We start from the raw sequence: 20,805 nt of genomic DNA, 5'->3' as shown, positions 1-20,805 counted from the left end.
ATGCTCCCTCTTGGTAGTGCAACAGTTACTTGGAGCAGCAAAAAGTAATCTACAGTTGCTTTGTCGAGTATAGAGGCTGAGTATAGAGGTGCTGCTATTGCAGCATGTGAGGTAGTATGGCTGCAAAAGTTATTGGCTGACTTAGATGTGCAAGTGGAAGGTCGAGTTGTCATTTATTGTGACAACATGAGCAGTATATAGTTGGCTAGGAACCCTATGTTCCATGCCAGGACAAAGAAGATTGAGGTACACTACCACTTTGTGAGAGAGAAGGTGCTAGCAGGTGAGATTGACTTGGTGTATATCAGCACACAGGATCAGATAGCTGACATCTTTAGGAAGGCATTGGGTACAGAGAAGCTTCAAAAGTTTCGAAGCTTACTTGGAGTTGCAGAGATGCAGTTGAGCTTGAGGGGGAGTGTTGCAATGACAAGCTCAACACATGTGGACATTAATGATGGACCGCCTGGTTAGATGGGTCCACACATCTACACTTAGCACACCGATGTTCATTATGACTCTCACATGGCCACTGACTCATTACTTATTATATTTAGGTTGTTACACCTATTTATAGCTGGCATAGTTATAGCACCAGTCGACTAGTGTAGTCAGTTATGCATTGTTTGACTTAGTAGGCCACTTTCCTTTATGTTGTATCTTATCTATACTTTGTGTACATTGTAAAGTGTGTGAAGAAGAAGAAGAAACCAGCAAGAAAACGTTTTGGCCTCCATCTCTCTTCTTGTCTCTTGAGTGAGCTTCTCCTTGTGCATTCTGCGTGTGTTCAACGCAGCATCTTGAGCAAGTCCCCCCACCATGCGATTCGTGACAAAAGTTTGTGAAGAGTGTTAGTCTGGGAAGCAAGTAAGATAACCTTTTTCAATAGAAACCATAACTAACATCGAGATACTTGATATTGTTCATATAAATGTTTGGGGGCATGCAAAAATATATATATAATAAGTACTTTGCTAAATTTATTGATGATTATCCTAGAAAGCTATATATATATTTTATAAAGAAAAGGGTAAAGTGCTTGAGCACTTTAAAATTTTTAAGAAGAATTTTAAATAAAAATAGACTTGTAAATTAAGTATTTGAGGTCAGATGGAAGGGGATAATATCTCTCTAATGAGTTCAATGACTATTTAAGATTCATGGTGTAAAATGGAAATTTACGTGTAGGTATAATATTAAGCATAATATGAATGACTTAGTAAATATAATGAAAAGCTACTTGCTAAAGGTAGTTTGCTAAAGCTTATAATAAATTATACGTTATAGACTATGAAGAGATGTTCAGTCAAGTTGCTAAGATGGAAATTGTTAGATGTGTAATTGCTTGGTACAGTAGCCAAAGGTTTATAAAACATTCATGTTGAGAATGCCTTCTCACATGGTGATTTTCATAAATAAGTGTTATAGAGTAGCTAGCAAGTTATGAGGATTTAGAGCTCCCACATATGTGTGCAAGCTAAACAAGGCACTCTATGGGCTGAAGCAAGCACCTAGAGCATAGTTTAACAAGATCAAAGAGGAACTTATCAATGTTGCTTCCTATGTTTTTAATGTAGATCTCTCACTTTATATGTGGAAGCATGATCATATTTGGTCATCATAGTTACCTATGTGGATGAGTTGATTATTATTTACAGTTTGGTAGTGATAATGGGTTTGCTAATGTCAATATCTTTTTAAAGCAAAAATCTAAGACAAAGAATATTGCTGAGTTGAGATACTTTTTTGGCATTAAGTGTAGAAATTACATGGCACAATGAACAAAATCTGAGCAAGCAGTAGAGAACACATATCAAATATGAGAAGAATAAAGATTGCTTTCATTTCAAATGAACTGATACAAAAATGGCTCTATCCACCCATGCACTTCCACTATGAAGCTTAGATGACGATCTAGACAAATGATAGGCAAAGATCTTAAGGGTACCTAGAAGAACTCTGGCTAGTTGAAAGATAGATTGACGATGGCTCTAGAGGGGTCTTCTTTTTATAGCCCAAAAGGTAGTCTGGTCGGTATGTGTAACCATATTATGAATCTTTCCTAGTTAGCTTACAAAATAATCAAATCAATCTTCCCTTTATTGTCGAGCTAGGGGCGCTACCCTTGGACCCCCCATTAGAGGGGTCGTTGACCCCCTAAAGACCCCCTAGTAAAGGGCCACTTCCACAGCCCTTGGACCCCAAAATAGGGGCCCTTGATAGCTCCCACACCCGGCAACGCGATGCATTCTGCCTTGATTTTCTATGAGTATAAATACTCTATTTAACCCAAAGGCTAGATCCACAAAGGTCACCTTTTTTCCATCTGATCATATAGACCTCATTTGACATACAAGTCATGAGGACCCATCCCCATGCTTACACATGGATTCACCTCATAATGGATGTCTTACAACTTAGAGCACCATGGATCATTGGTGGCACCGGCATTGAGCATATCTAAAATTAGGTTGATGAAGCATGCTAATGGTATTTGGCTATTCTGAATACATTATAGCTTGGATATAGTATGTGAGCATGGTATGACATGAGATAAGCCTCTTTCAGTGTCATGGGAGTTAAATGTAAAGTTGAGTGCTGATGTTGAAGATGAAATAGAAGCCTACTATATTCAAACATATAGTAGGGATTTTGATTTCTATGACTATGACAAGGCCGCAACTCAAGTAATGCAAAATTAGGCTTGTCAGTCCATTTATGTAGATACTTAGAAAGTCTCATTATATGCAAGTAAGTACTGAGTCAATGTAAATATTATTTTGCATAATGAACTTTATGAGGCAAGTTAGAATATATAAGTATGTGGATACAAGGGTACAAATAAGGCTTGTAGTATACATGGTACAAGATCTACTAATAGATTCATGTTTTCACTTGGTAGTGCAACAATCACTTGGAGTAACAAAAATTGATTAAAAATTTCTTTGTTGAGTACAAAGGCTAAGTATAGAGGTGTTTTATGGCATGTGAGGTGGTATGGCTACAAAAGTTATTAGATAATTCAAATATGTAGATATATGGTATAATTATCATTTATTGTGACAATATGAGTATCATACAATTGGCTAGGAACATTGTGTTCCACACTAGGATAAAACATATTTAGGTGCATTATCATTTTGTGAGAGAGAAGATACTTGTAGGGTAAAATTAATTTGGTCTATGTTAGCACACACATGATCAAGTGGCTAACAAATTTATGAAAGGTCTTTAGGTGCAAAGAAACTTCAAAGATCTCAAAGCATACTTGGAGTTGCAAATATATAATTGAGCTTGAGGAGAATTGGAATGACAAGCTCAACTTGTGTAGATATTGATGATGGACCACTTGGTTAGATGGATTTCATCTCTATACTTAGGACATCGATAGCCATCATGACCCTTATATGGCCATTGACTCATCATTTATTATATTTAATTAGTTATATTTGCTCACAGAGTTGGCATAGTTATGATGCAAATTGATTACTATAGGGATAAGATATGCATTGTTTTGATGTAGTAGGCCATTTTCCTTTATATTGTATCTTATCTACAAATTAATTTATATCATAGTATGTTAGAAATGTAAGCTTCTCCTCACATCTATTATGTTTGTTCAATGCATTGATTTAAGCAAGCCCCCACCATGTGAGTTTTGTGAGGAAGTTATTCTATCCTTATGTTTTGAATGTGTTATCCTAGAAAGAGCATTTGAAATATTGTTTGGATCCCATACCATTACAATATCTAACCTTAAAATTTGTTTCTCAATTCTCAAAATCCACTATTTTAATGGCCTAATAGATATAACTCCTTAATTAAAGATATTAATGGTTGATTAAGATCATACAATAGCTAGGAGTTCTTTTGTGGTTTCAAAGTTATTAGGTAGAGGCTTCTTTTGACCTCCTTTCCCATAGTTAGAGGCATTTGTTCTAAAAAAGAAATGGTTTTTCAAAAATGAGATAATTCAACATTATTGTTTTAGATATTGACTCTTTTAAATATTGAAAGGATTTTTTACACATTTTATTCAATTTAAAATTTTGTTTCAATATTATGTGATAAATAGAAAAATGAAAATCCATAAAATAATAATAAATGCCATTTTATTTTCAAGTAATGAAAATAAATAAATTATCCTGATGTAACTACTTTGCCCCATGACGATTGGCTTATCGTATCATTTCAATGCGCAACTTTATGACCATGATGAGCTTCTTACATAAGAAAAAAAAATCTTGTAATAATTTACATATTAAGAACATTATGATACACTTTACCAAAACATCATGGAGGGTGCTCATTGAAGTTAAGATTGGGACACACAAATGGAGTTTAAGACATAAAATACATATCCTGCTTAAGCAACAAACTAGTATATAGATGGAATAAGATGTTTTTGCAATGTTTGTAAGCATGTCTCCTCAAAGTGTTTCTTAAACAATCCCTATAGAATAAATATTAATAGTTGAATTCTCTCCTTTGATTTTTTCCATCACAACAACATAATATTGTTATGTTGTATTTTATGTGTCAAGAGTATATTATTGAAATATGTTATGAGTATTACTCAATTATGTACTTTGCACACAACTATTTAGCATTACGATTTTAAATTTATAAGTCAAAAAGTCTAAAGGTCAATTTTTTTTTCCCATGTTTGATTGATTGTGTTTTTCTACTTGAGAAATAAAGTGTTAAGTTATTTCCATCCTAGCGAAGTCTATCTTAATAATAAGTACATCAAAATATAAATGCTAAAATCCCTCTATGCCTCATTTTCTCTTATTCTCCTTTTATTACTTAATGGTTAATATATTTTTTATATAATTAGCAACAAAAAGTTAGTTTATCTCAAAAAATTTAGCTCGAAGTTTATCATTGTTAAATTAAAAATATACTTAAATTTATATTTATATTTAGCGTTTCCCTAGCTATTTAAGATTATTGCAATAGTTACTGAGTCCTTAACTAGATATCATTAAGCTACAATCTAAAAATTTATAAAAGTATATATTGTTATAGTCCCTTAGCTTAGCAAAGCCATACGTAACACAAAATTTATAGAGAATATTCTTTTTTACCACAAAGAATATCTCATTTGTACATAATATTATTTCAAATGTAAGAGTTATTTTTTATAAATTAATTAAAATTTCCAACCATTTTTGAATCCAATACAATAAGTCCTTGTAGTACCAAAGCATATATTTCATTTGTACATGATACTTCTTCATATGCAATAACAATGTTTTATAAAATAATTATTTTTCTAACCATTTTTGAATCCAATACAATAAGTCATGTATTTGATGATCTTGCCCCATAATATAGCCCGGATTTATAAGGGCCATCATATAATAGTCCCATTTTAAAAATATTGCATAGATTTTGTATTTCATATTATGCAACCTAGACCTTCTTTGCCTTGCATTTTAATGAAGTCAAAGATTTTAATTGTGTGTGATCAACCACCCAAAAAGCATTATCTACGTGTGATTACATTGAATACATATATAAGTAATCATCCTGAGAGTTCACAATAAAATAATAATATCAAATTTCTATTCATCTTATTGCAACTCAACTTTGTGTGATCACCCTCCCAAAAATGTAGCCACCCATAATGTGATCATGCCAACATTGTAAGTGTAATCACCCTCATGAAATCCCTAAGCCAAGAGTGCATTTGGTGCTCCAAATGGGATCCAATGCTTCTTAGAGTGTGTTCTCCACCATTAAGTGGGTGGAGGGGATCCTTGGAAACTTAAATAAAATTGGACACCCTTTTACAACCATTCTTGGTATCAACAAGATCCAATATTCCTGGATCAAAACATAATGTTACACATCTATTTGGGCATTGTAGCATTACACAAAACACGATTGCATTGTATCTTACAATATGTCAACAAATCTTATCTTGCTATGTATGAAGTATTGAGTATCTCATAGAATAGTTTTGTTTGGTTATTAGAGCTTTCACTTGCATTTAAAAGGAAGATTAGACAAATTTTTTGAAGTTGGTTTAGGACTTTTATAAGTAAAGTGATGAGTTAGGTGCTTTGTTTCACTTGCCATTTTTCCAAACTATGGAAGATACTTTTTTCACATCAACACCTTCACAAGATGGAAAATTTTACTTCTTGAAGGGACTATTGACATTCAAGAACTCAACTTTGTTGGGGAAAAAGAAAGTGACAAGAGGTTAGAGATAAGAGTAAGAAGAAGGAGAAGTGAGTATTAGTGAAAGGTAGAGATGGAGTGAAAGGAAATGAATGACATAATAGTTAAGAAAGATGTGGCATTATTAAAGTGAGTATATTGAGATTTTTTTAATGCTTCTATGGTGACTCTCTCTCTCTCTCTCTCTCTCTCTCTCTCTCTCTCTCTCTCTCTCTCTCTCTCTCTCTCTCTCTCTCTCTCTCTCTCTCTCTCTCTCTCTCTCTCTCTCTCTCTCTCTCTCTCTCTCATGTTAATGCATAGTACTCAACTTTAATAACAATTCATTTCATTCACAATCTAAGATGTAGGCTTCCATATTTTTTGTGAGGCATGAAAGCACACATCTTAAGCTCTCAACTCTAGTTTTTTACATGATAGGGATGAGAAACTCCATTTTTTTACTCCCATAGGAAACCTTGATCACAACTTAACACTCAAATATTTTGCTAACATAAACAACCTTTCATAAAATGATGACCATTTGTGTCTCTTTCAAACATTCACAAAGTAAATGCAAAAAAAAGCTTGATGTATTAATATCAGTGAATGGGTAAATGTGATAGGACTCTAATTTCCCACCCTTCATTAACCATAATACATACAAATTTCAAGCACATTATTTGATTTGCAAAGTCTCCCAAATTCTAAATGGGGAAATATCTCACGTTCACACAACATAATACTGATACATGCATGAGGTAATCATACATTCCACATGACCTTCGTTTGAAATTTATAAAATGTTATGCTTATGTAAAATGAATAGCCTGCACAAGATGTTTGTTTTAATATTTTTGAATGATTGTTAAATTTACTAGAGTAACTTAAAAAAAGAGAAACATGTTATTCCTTTTGATAGCAATCCTAGAAAGAGTGTCATAGAAGCATAATTCTTAGTTTGAATCTAGCATCCCGATATAATAGAACCCTCATCATGATAGTTTCATTTTAGAAATTTCCATATTGAAGTGATGAAGGATATAATGAAAGTCTTGAACTAGAATTCTATTTACTTTTAATAAGAGACAATCACTTTAATTACAAGGAGGACATGGATTATTCCATATCACAATTGAATATGTAAGCACATTAGTCAAGGATTGACATGCAATGCTTCTCACTTGAGTGAGGGAATGATGCCGATGCTAAAAGGTGGATCCAAGTGCTCCAAGAGGTTGCATCATGGCAACAAGACCTTCCTGTTTTCTTTGACTTGAAAAAGTGGTCTCAATCTTACCTTTGAAAGCAAAGTTTCCATCATTGCATATACATCACTTGTGCAAAGTACCAATGTTCAAAACTTTAACCTAGCCTAATCATGATAGATATCCCTCATTTTATCACTTGTGAAAAGTGCTAGTGCTAAATCATAACACTTATAAAAAAGTATTAGTGCTAAATTTTGGGAATTTTAAACCTTACCCAATCATTCATGCTTGTCATTTATAGATATCACTAGTGAAGTGCTAGTGCTAAAGGTTGAATTCAACCTAGCCTAATGATTTAGAGATAATACTTTGAAACCTTGCTAGTGCTAAATGTTAAGGACTTTGATCTAGCCTAGTCATCCCTAGACATTGTTTTGTTTGTTAGATATTAAGAACCTCTAAAGTATGTTAATTAGCATGCCAAAAGTAATCTCTTATGCCATTTCTTTGTACTATAAAGTCCCTCCATCTTCTCCCCACATTGGACAATGCTTTGCTCTTGCCATTTTAGAAAACTTTTCTCATTCCAACTGAATAAGGCATTTGCAATTTGCCTCCAATTGATTTGTTTGTGAGATAGTAAGAATCTTTAAAGTACGTTAATTCGTATGCCAAAAGTGATTTCTTATGCCATTTCTTTGTACTATAAAGTCCCTCCATCTTCTCCCCAAATTGGACAAATTTACTTTGCTCTTGCCATTTTAGAAAAAATTTCTCATTCCAAGTAAATGAGGCATTTGTAGTTTGCCTCCAATCGTTTTGTTTGTGAGATAGTAAGAACCTCTAAAGTACATTAATTCGTATGCCAAAAGTAATTTCTTATGCCATCTCTTTGTACTATAAAGTCCCTCCATCTTCTCCACACATTGGGCAATGCTTTGCTCTTGCCATTTTCGAAAACTTTTCTCATTCCAACTAAATGAGGCATTTGCACTTTGCCTCTAGTTGGAAGCCTATTGAAAGTGAAATGAGAAAAAAGGCTAAACTAGAAAATAAGATAAATGATTGAATATCTCATTAAGTGATTATGGTGTTTCCATGTGAATATTCTCAAAATTATAGTTTATCTCAACTAGAAGAGAGTGAAGATAGGTTAAGAGCATGTAAATTTAAAAAATAGATTTTCACTTGGCTTGAGAACATAACTTATGTAAACTCTGTTGCTCCATAGCATATAAGTGATAGAATGGGTGGCACGGCTTGCTTCTTTATTCATGAATTTCAAAAATACAATGACATAACATATAGAGTTGTACATGAACATGTTCTTTAACGAGTTGTAGGCTTCGTGAGGTATTTGATTAAGAGGGGTCCAAAAGAGAGAAGAGATTTTAAGAGAAGGCTTCAAGCCTAATGCTATGTAGGAACACAAGATTGGTGTATAGGTATACATACCTCTTATCTTTGTTCATACACTATTATTTGTTTATCACTTGCTTATAAATTTCTTATACTTTATTGCGTCCTATTTTCCTACACAACTCCACCAAAATAGAAATAGAATTAACAAAATAGGTTTGAAGATACATTGAGGCGTTCAAAAATATCATTTGTGTTCTTTCTTAAGGAGTTCTTTTCAATGTGGCTTTCTTTCTAAGGTGAGACATCCATGTAGATCTTGAAGATTTGATAAGATGAACTTGATGGTTACGTCAAATTTTAAACTCACCATCTTTATCTAGATCTACTCATGTACTAATTCAAGGCTCCAAAATCCCTTTCACAAAAAGTTTTTTGACACTCAATTTAAAAAGTGAGCTCGATCCTTTCAAATTTGATTCTTTTATTTTTCAATCTTTTATTTCATAGTAATCTTGCTATCATACGGGATAGTAAGGAGTTTATGCATCTTAGTTTTCAATAAACTATATATGTAGACAATGGGATTTGAATCATCTCTTCCAATCAAATAGTATAGCACAACCTCCATTACCCAGTCAACTTCTTAGTCATGAAAATCCTCAATTCATCTAACGTCCTGTCTCTTGATGCATGAGCTAGTGATTGTTTCTACCCTCTTTGCAAGTAGAAGCTCAAAATGATGCACTTGGACATGATGCAAATGTAGAGACTCAACTCACAAAGAAAGGGTGGCTATGTCAATGTAGCATTAACGAGAAAATGCAGAGCTCTAGCTTACAAAGTAGAGGGTAGGCACATGGGTGTGGCATTGATGATTTGCGGGTGAGTTCATAGCTTCAAGCAAAGGATCTACCATTATCCTTTATTTTATGCAGTCCTCCCTTCCATAATTAATACCTATACCTCAATAAGAGATTTTCCATTAGTCTTGATTTTATGTAGGTCTTCATCTCTATCTATGCAACAATCTTCCAATAGTAGCTGCAACATGCATTGATGTTGCAAGCAATTCATGGGTTCTACAACTAAAGTTATTATTTGCATATAAGAGATCTACCATCACATCTCTCCAAAAAGCTCTGATAGCATTCATGGGTTTCAGAACTAAAGTTGTTGCTTACATGAGAGATCTACCATCACCTCTCTTTAGAAAGCTCTAATTGTACCTTCAACTTGGGTACATTTCATCAATGTGTCCTTAATAGAGGACACTATTAGAACTTTAAAATCCAAATTTGAATTTTTCTCATATCTTGAGGAGAGCAAGTGTGGTATGTCAAGGAGACCCAACAAACAAGTGTGGTATCATCTCAAGAAGGCCAAACATCAAGGCTATTGGTAAGGGGACTTATCTCAACATTTGGTTAAGAATTAAATACATGGTTTGATAATTAGATAGATGATGTCTAGATAAGTCCTCTTACCCATAGTCTTCTTCCCTTAAATAGCGATGCTCCAAGAATAGTTGGAGAAGCTTTGAGAGTGTGAATTGTGAGAGGGCTAATGATAAGGCAGCAGTGTATTAACAATCCCAACAAGGGGAGTTGAGTTGCTTTATCACTAGACAATGTGGCCTATGTAGTGGTTGCATGCATAGAGGGCTGAAAAGCAACCCCTGACCTGTGGAGGAGTTCATACAACTCAAGGAGGCAATAAGAAAATGGTAGATGGGGCCACAATGGAGTTTGATTATGCTGCAATGGCTTATAGCAATGGCCCAAACATGGGGAAGTGGAGAAGGCTATCAAAGGAGGAGCGCAAAATTGCATCAATGAGAGAAGAATGGACGAAGTGGCTACATAGGATCTGTCTATCTAAATGCTCAAGTTTGGCTATCATTTCATCAATTAAACATTGTTTTGTTGAGTTTGCAACATTAGGCTAATTGTTTAATATCATGGGATGACCTCCCTTAGAGGTGGAGTTCATTATATGGTTTTTCACTACTTATTGGTGGAAAGAAATCATACAACATTATCCATTATAAAAAAATGATTCTTAGTCAAGAGGGTTGAAAAATGGCAAGATATGATTGGAAAGATTGATGGTATGCACCTACAATTCTAGTTGGTGACCTGAATATGATAATTGAACCAAGTGATTGATCACACAAGTTAAGCACAATGATCAAATTATAAAGGGAAAAATGGGAACAACTCTGTGTTTCCCATATAAGAGAGGCTAGCCCTATAGCTAATGATGTTTCATTTTTCTTTTAAACATTATAATGTACACAAATAGTACCAATCTAATGTGGCCAAGGTAGTCATGTGCCTATCATCTAGGTAGACTTGCACTTGATTATATCCTAAAAATCTATCCAAGAAGTTATAAGCTTTTTTGGTTGCTATTCTCTCTAACATGTACTTTAGATATCAAATAAAGGATACTTACTTGTCTTTGTGTGTATTGAATATTCGACTTAGACCTTGGTTGCTAGGGGGTCCCAAGTGGACCAACTGCCCCTAACTCAACTATAGAGGGGATATTCTACGGCCAACTAGCAATGATTAATAATATGGGATGCCAATTAGTTGTACCTAACACCTTCATGAGCTATAAAAAGAACCACTCAAAACCATACTCTATCTATCTATATCAATCTAGAAGTGATTCTAGAACATTAGGAAGTGGTACCACTATACCATGGATTCAAATACTTTTTCATCAACCTTCAATGAAGGGAAGCTAGATGTTGCAATTTGCACTCTATGGAAGTTTAAAATTATAACTATCCTTGATTCTTATAAGCTTCTAGTGTTAGTGGGGGAATGACCTAAAACCGTAGCTATACCTAACCCATCAAATCTAAGTATAATGGTTCCTCTAAATTTTAACCATGTATGGGCTTGGAAATGAAGGAATGTAGATTCTTTGTGTAGCTTAGCTACAAGCACATTTGATAGTCTTTTGACATTGATTCAATACACAATGAAGGCATAAAAAATTTAAAACATACTAAAGAGTCAAAATGAAACACAAAATTGAACAAGATTACAGAAGCTAGAGAGTCAACTTTGGTAGTGGAGGATTATCTTGAAATAAGAATGGCTACAACTTACTAAAAGCAAAACAAGAACCAAACAAAATGTGAGAAAATTCCAAACAAATTGTAGTGGGTGAGTTACAACTTGAATTTTTTTGAAAACTTTTGCAAGAGCAAAGGGATTAATTTTCAACTTTGATGATGTCTAACATATCTCAATGTAATGATGTTATTAAATACTAGAATCATACCATTGTGGAAATGGTAAGGTCCATTCTTAAGGATAAGGGATGGCCTAAATATTTTGAGCCAAATTATAATGAGCATGGTGCATAGAAACTAGGGGTTAGATACCTAGTCACATTAACTGGGGTAACAAAGGTGTAAGAGACCTAGTTTAGGGCATTCATGTATAATCAAAAACAGATTCTTCACGTTCTCCTTCAGCTTCCATGGCTTCCTTTCCCTTTCTCCCTCCTTTTCTTTCTTTTGCTCTCCTCTTCTAGTCTTTTTCTCTCTTCTTCTTCCTCTCTTTCTCTCTCTTCTACTCATTCTCCTCTCTCCTCTCAGCCTCATTCATTACAAGTGGTATCAGAGCTTTAAGCTTTGGTCATTTTCCCCTTTCCTTTTTCTCAATCTAACTTCATTTTCAAATATGAAAACCCTAGTTACTGAGGTAGTAGGTAATGTACAACAAGGAGTACTATAGTTAACAATAGCTTTCTTGAAGATCACACAAGCTATGGCAAGAGGCTTGAGAAAATTTGGAGGCAAAAGGGTAAAAATAGCATGCCATTTTTAACTCAGTCTAATTTTAGGAGGTGAATTGCAAAGAAAGACCCCCAAGGTTTAATGAAGGTTTTTTTGTGGGTACTTGCTCAAGTGATTCTTCTTTTTCTCTTTCCAAGCTCCTTTTGGAGAGCTGCCATGGCTGCCATACCCAATGATCCTTCCAAATCTTGCTTTTTCCTTCCCATGGAAGCATGAGATCCTAGGCATGAGAAGCAGTAGATGGAGTAGTGTGATGACCATGGTTGCTGTTTATTAGCTCTAGGGCAGCACTAAAAAAATGCAACACATTTTTCATTGTTGTCTGTGGCCTTCCTGCTCCATCCCTAGCACTAGTCATCCTCTCTAGTGCTTCTACAAGGCTCATGCAATCATCCTTCAACTTCTTAACCAAATCTTGGTCCTTGTCCCCCAACATTTAAGCTCCTCTTTCTTGTAATCCCTAGCTCATTGCTATACTGTATTTTGATTAGCCACCACTAAAGCTTAGTCCAAGCTCTCCAATCTCTAAAATCTAAGCTCTCAAGAGCTCCTTCACCCATTCTTGACAACATTCACTTGGATTGAAGACACAAAACTCAATATGCAAAGATCTCTTATGGGAATCCATGAAAGCTCCACTTAAAGCTTTCAACTCTTGGGATCAAGCATAAGAGTCCCCCACCATCAGAGTAAGCATCAAACTCTTGAAGATTTTACCCATTGAAGGCGTTTGTACTTTCCTTGTGGCTCACTTAATGGAGGACTTCAACCATTGTTGCTTCATCCATCTACTTCAAGCACTAAAGAGATATGCTAATTCAACCTTAATTTCTCATTTTATTCAACTTTTTGAGCTTAGTCCTTTTGTTGGAGAGATTAAGGGTGCATATTGCCTTGTAAGTGAAGTCCTTCATCAAATGCATGCTAACCACATTGAATTAGTAGCTTGTTTACTTCCCATCTACATTCCAATGCACCATGTCCACTCTACCCAATTGGTTATTGATGACCCCTAACATTTACCTTATCATGTGTGTGTTGAATTGATCCCAAGAGATTAATAAGCCATTGTAAAAGGGTAAGTAGCAACCAATGAGTCACTGGATTGCAAGGTAAGCCCTCCACCCAAGCTCTTGTCCAATTCTTGCATCTCATGAAAAGGACCAATGTTTATTTTTCGAATGAATCTCATGTTGGGGGTAAATGGCCTAGCCGCTCGTATATTACTACACTGACAATACCTGCCACTGCACATTCCAGGTGGCGGGTGCCTGTCATTGTCACTTTATTATTTATTCTTTTAGTGACAATTTGAATAAAGGAAGGCCCTGTCACACATTGTGACTGTTGGAGCTCCCATTTTGTGTCTCTCTCTTTCTTGCTCTTGCTCTCCTGCCATAGCTCTTCCAAGCAAGCTTAAATCCATCTCACCTTTCAATTGGTATCAGAGCATGGCTGCTTGAGCATTCCAACTTGGTTCATGGTGTCTTTTACTTCCTATCGAATTGCTACACTCATTGGGTCTCCCTCTTGGCATCCATAGTTGACTCTCTCGAGCTCCTATCACTCTTCGGGTTCTTGAGCACCTTCTCGAACCCTTTGGGCACTCTCAAGGCATTCCAACTATGGTATTTATTCATCTTCTTCAGGGTTTCATTCTGGTTACATGTTTGAGAAGAAGAAGGGGGCAACACCGTTGTATCTTGCTGGCTCCATATCTTGACATAGGCCTTTGTGGGGCACCTTAGGCTTGTTGTATGCCTTATTTGGCACCCCATTGAGCTTCCTACCACCCTAAACTAGCACAAAAACGTGAGTAGCAACCCCAAAAAGATTAGCATGACCTGCACCTGTTGTAGGCAGAAGATGGACAACAACTTCTACATCAAATGTTGGTCATGGCATGCTTCCTAATCATTTTGGCACTACTTGGATTGATCCTTGGCATGTCTTGAGCCTTGTAGAGGATTTGGGGCATTGATATTCAGCTCCAGTTGAATATATGTACAATAGAGCTGATGTCTATGTCTGCAATCGACATTTACATCTACATTGGAGCTCTCTACATACACTACTTCATGCATGTATGCTATGCCATTGATGCCTGTGCTTGGTGGATGTTGTGCGCATGCTTTGCCATGATTTTGACCTGATATTTGGGTTGAAAAATCACAATTTTCAGTAATGAATCCCTACTTTACATAGGCAAGCTGAAGCTCATTTGCTTATGTTTGCTTATGCCTATTGGAAATGGGACATGTCTTGGATGTATACATTGATGTAGTGACTCTTGGGGATTGACATAGAGCTTGGATTTGCTCTCAGATCATTGGTTGAGCTTGAGCTTACTTTGCATAGAATTTGGATCTCCATCTTTGATGCACTTATTGCATGTACTTTGCTTATGTCTGACCAGTCTTGATATGCTTGGCCTATGCCACTACTACATGCCTTTTACATTGTCTGGAGTTGGATGCTACTGAGCCTTGCTTTGGCTTGGTATGGAACTTACTTTGGTTATTTCTTGGATTGCCAGAGTTACACTTTGGATGTACTTGATGTCTATGTATTCTATGTATGGACACTACACGGCGTGCATGCTCGAGATGTCTCATTGATGCTTGCTCTTGGACACTTGTCTCACTGGTGCACTCTTACATGCTTTGTTTGAGCTTTCTTGCTTGACATTTACGGCTTTTGTGCCAATGGGAGCATCTTAATACACTTGAAAGACATAGATCAGGTGGGTTTATGCTACTTGAGCATTCCGGTACTTGAGACTGGGATCTTCACTTGGATGTTGCATGGTTGATATGTCGTGGTTCTCACATATGTAGTTGAGCTGATTTGGGCTTTACACTCCTTGAGCATACACCTATTTGTGTTAGGTCTTGCAAGTGTTGTGTATGCTTTGCCCTATTACACGGGGGGTGTGCCAGCTTACTAATGGACTCATTTGACATGCTTGGGTATTTTCTCAATGTCCATATGATTTTCACATGCTGATTTATGCCTACTTGATGCGGGTTATACTTTGACAGTTAGTGGTTGACTTGGTGCATTTATTTTTCTTACAACTTGCTCTCTCATTATACCTCGTTGTAATTTATTACACCAAGCAGTTATGCATGGTCTATGATGTATTTTTCATGCTAAATCATCATGATTTTATGTACTTTTGATGGTACTTTGTGGGAAGCAACATTAGCTATTAGCTCGTGGTCATTTTGCCTTGTTTTTTGGTGGTATTTTGCCTGCTTACAGTAGAAAACAACAAGCAGTTTTGAACTGTCTACATTGTTTTGGACTACAGTATGGCATCTTCTTCCACTAACATTGCTATCTTCAACATCATTAAGGTTGATGTTACAAATTATGCCTATTGGAAGAGCCAAGTTTGGCAGGTATTGGTGCAAAAATCATAGATAAAGCCACTAAGGTTGAGTAGAGAGCAACATGAAACTATGACTAAGGACGAATGGATGGAGCTTGATGAGTTATGCAAGTCCACCCTCATCTTGTCTCTCATTGAACACATACATTACAATGTGGTTGAGGAAGCATAGAGTGCTTGGCAACTTTGGGATAAGATCAAGAACCTCTATGACAAGAAAAGTCCAGCAAGTCTGATGTATTGGCTGAAGCAACTTATGGACCTGCACATGAAGGAGAATGTGACTATGTTTGCTCATTTGAGCAAACATAGTCAATTCCAGGCTATTCCAATTCCTTGGAATTGGCTCATTTGAGCCAATTCCATGCTATTCTCAAGAACTTGACTTTGCAAGTCATTACTTTCAATGATGAGGTTACTCCATTGTTTTTGCTTGGGACTCTAAGTAAGTCATGGGACATATTTTGCACTACTTGATGTGCTTCTGCTACTACTTTGAACTTGCCTAATGTAGAGAGTGCTCTTCTGCAAGAAGAGATCAATTGTAAGAACTTGGATGCCTGTAGTGTGTCGCATGATATGACTGTTCGAGGCAGAGATGGTAATGGAAAGAATGATTGTGGGAACAGCCATGGCAGAGACTCGTAGAAGTCTAAGTATAAATCACATGGCAAGTCACATAATAAGTCTCATGGAAGAAATGCTAATGTGACATGTCACCATTGCAGCAAGAAGGGTCATATACGCCCACAATGTCATGAGTTGCACAATGAGAAGTGCAAAGAGAAGGGAAAATACAAAGTATAGGAAATGTCCTTTGATCGCAGCATTGTACCTATGAAATCCAGTGTGAAAATCAAGGAGATAAATGCCATGCAGACTAAAGACTCCAATGGGGAGTACATACTTGTAGCTAGTTCTTGTGATGCTACACAATTGACCGAGGCTCACTCTATGTATGCGCAGTGCTGGATTTTGGATTTCGGTGCATCATTTCATGTTACACCATGCTGTGAGTGGTTCCACTCCTACCACACTATCTCTGGTTCTGTCCGTTTGGGTGATGAAAGGTCACTTGCTATTGTTGGTATTGGGGATGTACGGTTGCAGTTCTCAAATAGTGGTACTTTTTTGCTACAAGATGTACATCATGTACCTACGCTTACACGCAATATTATGTTTGCAGGGCAACTTGATGATGCTGGGTTTCATGTATCTTTTGGGGATTCTACCTGGAAGATCACACATGGAATACTTGTGCTTACTAGAGGTGTCAAGGCTGGTAGCCTATATCCTCTTGTAGATGATGGATGCTCTATTGACCATGTTTTATCTATGGGTTCCATCCCACATGTATCTCTTTGGCATGCCTGTTTAGGCCATGTATCCTTGAAGAGAATGAAAATGCTTTTTGTTGCAGTACTTACTGCCCCTTGACTATGCATGTTTTGATTCATGTGAGCATTGTCTTTTTGGCAGACATACTAGGAATACACATAAGAAGTCTAGTAGGACACGCATGAGTGAGCCCTTGGCATTGGTACATTCGGATGTCTGTGGCCCAATGCCATGCGAGTCTATGGGTGGTGCAAAGTATTTTGTCATGTTCATTGACAAATTTTCACGAAAAGTCTAGGCTTATCCCATTAAGCTTAAAATCTGATGTCTTGACTGTGTTTCAGAGATGACTTGCATTACTGAGCATAGGCTAAAACGCCTTAGGATTGACAATGGCGGAGAATATGTGTCACGTGCCTTTGAGAAACTATGTGACAAGAGGGCTATTAAGCATCAATTGACCACCCCCTATACCCCACCCTAGAATGGTTTGGCTAAGTGGATGAATAGAACCATCCAAGAGAGTGTACGCAGTATCCTTAGCCATGTAGGCCCACCACAGACTTTTGGGATGAGGCAATCAATAAAACTGTGGTATATCATAAATAGATCACCTTCCAGTGGTTTGGATTTCGAGGTTGCAAAGGAGGTATGGATTAGGAAACCTTTGTCTTATGCACATCTACGTGTCTTTGAATGTGAGGCATTCTGCCATGTGCCCAAGGACAAGCGTAGTAAGCTGGATCCTAAGAGTTTCAAATGCATTTTCCTTGGCTATGGAGATGCAGGCACGATGGGTTACCTCCTTTGGGATCTGCAAGCGTGGAAATTCATCCGCAGTCATGATGTAGTCTTTTATGAAGACAAGATGCATAGCTTGTTGAAATGACAAGCTCAACACATGCGGGCATTAATGATGGACCGCCTGGTTAGATGGGTCCACACGTCTACACTTAGCACATCAATGGTCATTGTGACTCTCACATGGCCATTGACTCATTACTTATTATATTCAGGTTGTTACATCTATTTACAGCTGGCATAGTTATAGCGCTAATCGACTAGTGTAGTCGGTTATGCATTGTTTGACTTAGTAGGCCACTTTCCTTTATGTTATATCTTATCTATACTTTGTGTACATTGTAAAGTGTGGAAGAAGAAGAAGAAACCTGCAAGAAAACGTTTTGGCCTCCATCTCTCTTCTTGTCTCTTGAGTGAGCTTCTCCTTGTACATTCTATGTGTGTTCGGCGTAGCATCTTGAGCAAGTCCCCCCACCACGCGATTCTTGACATGGTATCAGAGCTGCGCCACTAAGAGAGGTTGATTTCGAAGGCTGAAGTGAAGGAGAAGAAGCAAGGTTCGAGCAAGAAAGCCACGAGTAAGAAGCTCTCCCATCCTTCCACTCTCTCTCTTGGATAGTGCTTGTGGAGGCACCGGAAGTAGGGTCGGATATGTTGTCCAAGTACGTATGACAGCATGCAAACCACTTTTAGTCCCTTTGGAGCAGAATGTAAAGTTTAGTGCTAATGTTGGGATGAGATAGAAGACCCTAATATGGTCAGGAGAATAGGGGGGAGTTTGATCTACATGACCATTACAAGGCCATACTTGAGCTACGTTGTTGGTCTTGTGAGTCAGTTTATGCAAGTACCTAGAAAGCCACATTTGGATGCAGTCAGGTGCATATTGAGATATGTGAAGTTCACATTACATTATGGACTTTTCTATGAGGCATGTACAGATGCACAGGTGTTTGGATATACAGATGTAGATTGGGCTGGTAGGATGTCTGATAGAAGATCTACCAGTGGATATATGTTCTCTCTTGATAGTGCAACAGTTACTTAGAGCAGCAAAAAGCAATCTACAGTTGCTTTGTCGAGTATAGAGGCTGAGTATAGAGGTGCTCCTGTTGCAACATGTGAGATAGTATGGCTACAAAAGTTATTGGCTGATTTAGATGTGTAGGTGGAAGGTCCAGTTGTCATTTATTGTGACAACATGAGTAGTATATAGTTGGCCAGGAACCCTGTGTTCCATGCCAGGATAAAACATATTGAGGTACACTACCACTTTGTGAGAGAGAAGGTACTATCAGGTGATATTGACTTACTGTATGTCAGTACACAGGATCAGATAGCTGACATCTTCACGAAGGCATTGGGTACAGAGAAGCTTCAAAAGTTTCGAAGCTTACTTGGAGTTGTAGAGATGTAGTTGAGCTTGAGAGGGAGTGTTGAGATGACAAGCTCAACACATGCGGACATTAACAATGGACCACCTAGTTAGATGGGTCCACACATCTACACTTAGCACATTGATGGTCATTATGACTCTCACATGGCCACTGACTCATTACTTATTATATTCAGGTTGTTACACCTATTTATAGCTGACATAGTTATAGTGCCAGTCGACTAGTGTAGTCGATTATGCATTGTTTGACTTAGTAGGCCACTTTCCTTTATGTTGTATCTTATCTATACTTTGTGTACATTGTAAAGTGTGGAAGAAGAAGAAGAAACCAGCAAGAAAACGTTTTGGCATACATCTCTCTTCTTGTCTCTTGAGTGAGCTTCTCCTTGTTCATTCTGTGGTATTTGGCATAGCATCTTGAGCAAGTCCCCCCACCATGCGATTCTTGACATAGATTGAGAAGGTGGTAGAGATACACAGGGTTATATTCTAGGAGGAGCCACGTGCTCTAGTAGAGCCTCCATAACCAGTTGGATAGCTTGCAGTAGTAGTTAGTACACATGACCAGGGTATTTGATAGGTAGTTAGATAAGCAGTAGAGTCTGCAATGAGATGGTCTACTAGAGATAGACGTCCATCTGATAGATTTGAGTCCTCAATACATTATGTCTTGGTTATAGATGCAAGCTAGTCTCTCACCTATGATGATGCTATGCACATGGGTGATAGTCACTCCTGGGAGAGGGATATGTAGTCTGAGGAGATGGACTCCTTGCATAAGAATATGACTTGGGATTTGGTTGCATTGCCTAATGGCAAGAAGGCTTTGCCGTGCAAATGGATATACAAGCTAAAAAGTACCCTTGGAAACCCCAAGCTCGCCTATAAGGCAAGACTTGTTGCTAAGGGTTTTAAACATGAGCATGGAGTTGACTTTGATGAAGTCTTTTCTCCTATGGTCAAGATGACCACCCTACACTTGGTTTTGGCCCTAGTTGCGTAGCTTGACTTGGATTTATACTAGATGGATGTCAAGACTACATTCTTGCATGGGGATTTGCATGATGAGATTTACATGGAGTAGTCTAAGGTCTTTGCAGAACCTGGCAGGGAGCACCTAGTGTGCAAGTTGAAGAAAAGTCTTTATGGCTTGAATCACGCACCTAGGGAGTGGTATCATAAGTCTTATGCCTTTATGCAGTCACAGGGCTACAATAGGAGCACTATGGATCTGTGTCTTTACATGAAGAAGGCCCATGATTGCTCATTGCTTATTTTGGTACTTTATGTGGATGATATGTTCATTGCCGAGAAAACT

Source organism: Lygodium microphyllum, chromosome 7 (assembly GCF_053477565.2).
Source record: "Lygodium microphyllum isolate KBCC chromosome 7, Lygodium_microphyllum_v1.1.10, whole genome shotgun sequence".
Taxonomy (NCBI): Eukaryota; Viridiplantae; Streptophyta; class Polypodiopsida; order Schizaeales; family Lygodiaceae; genus Lygodium; species Lygodium microphyllum.
The sequence above is the reverse complement of the archived record's forward strand: the minus strand, read 5'-3'. Positions refer to the sequence as shown.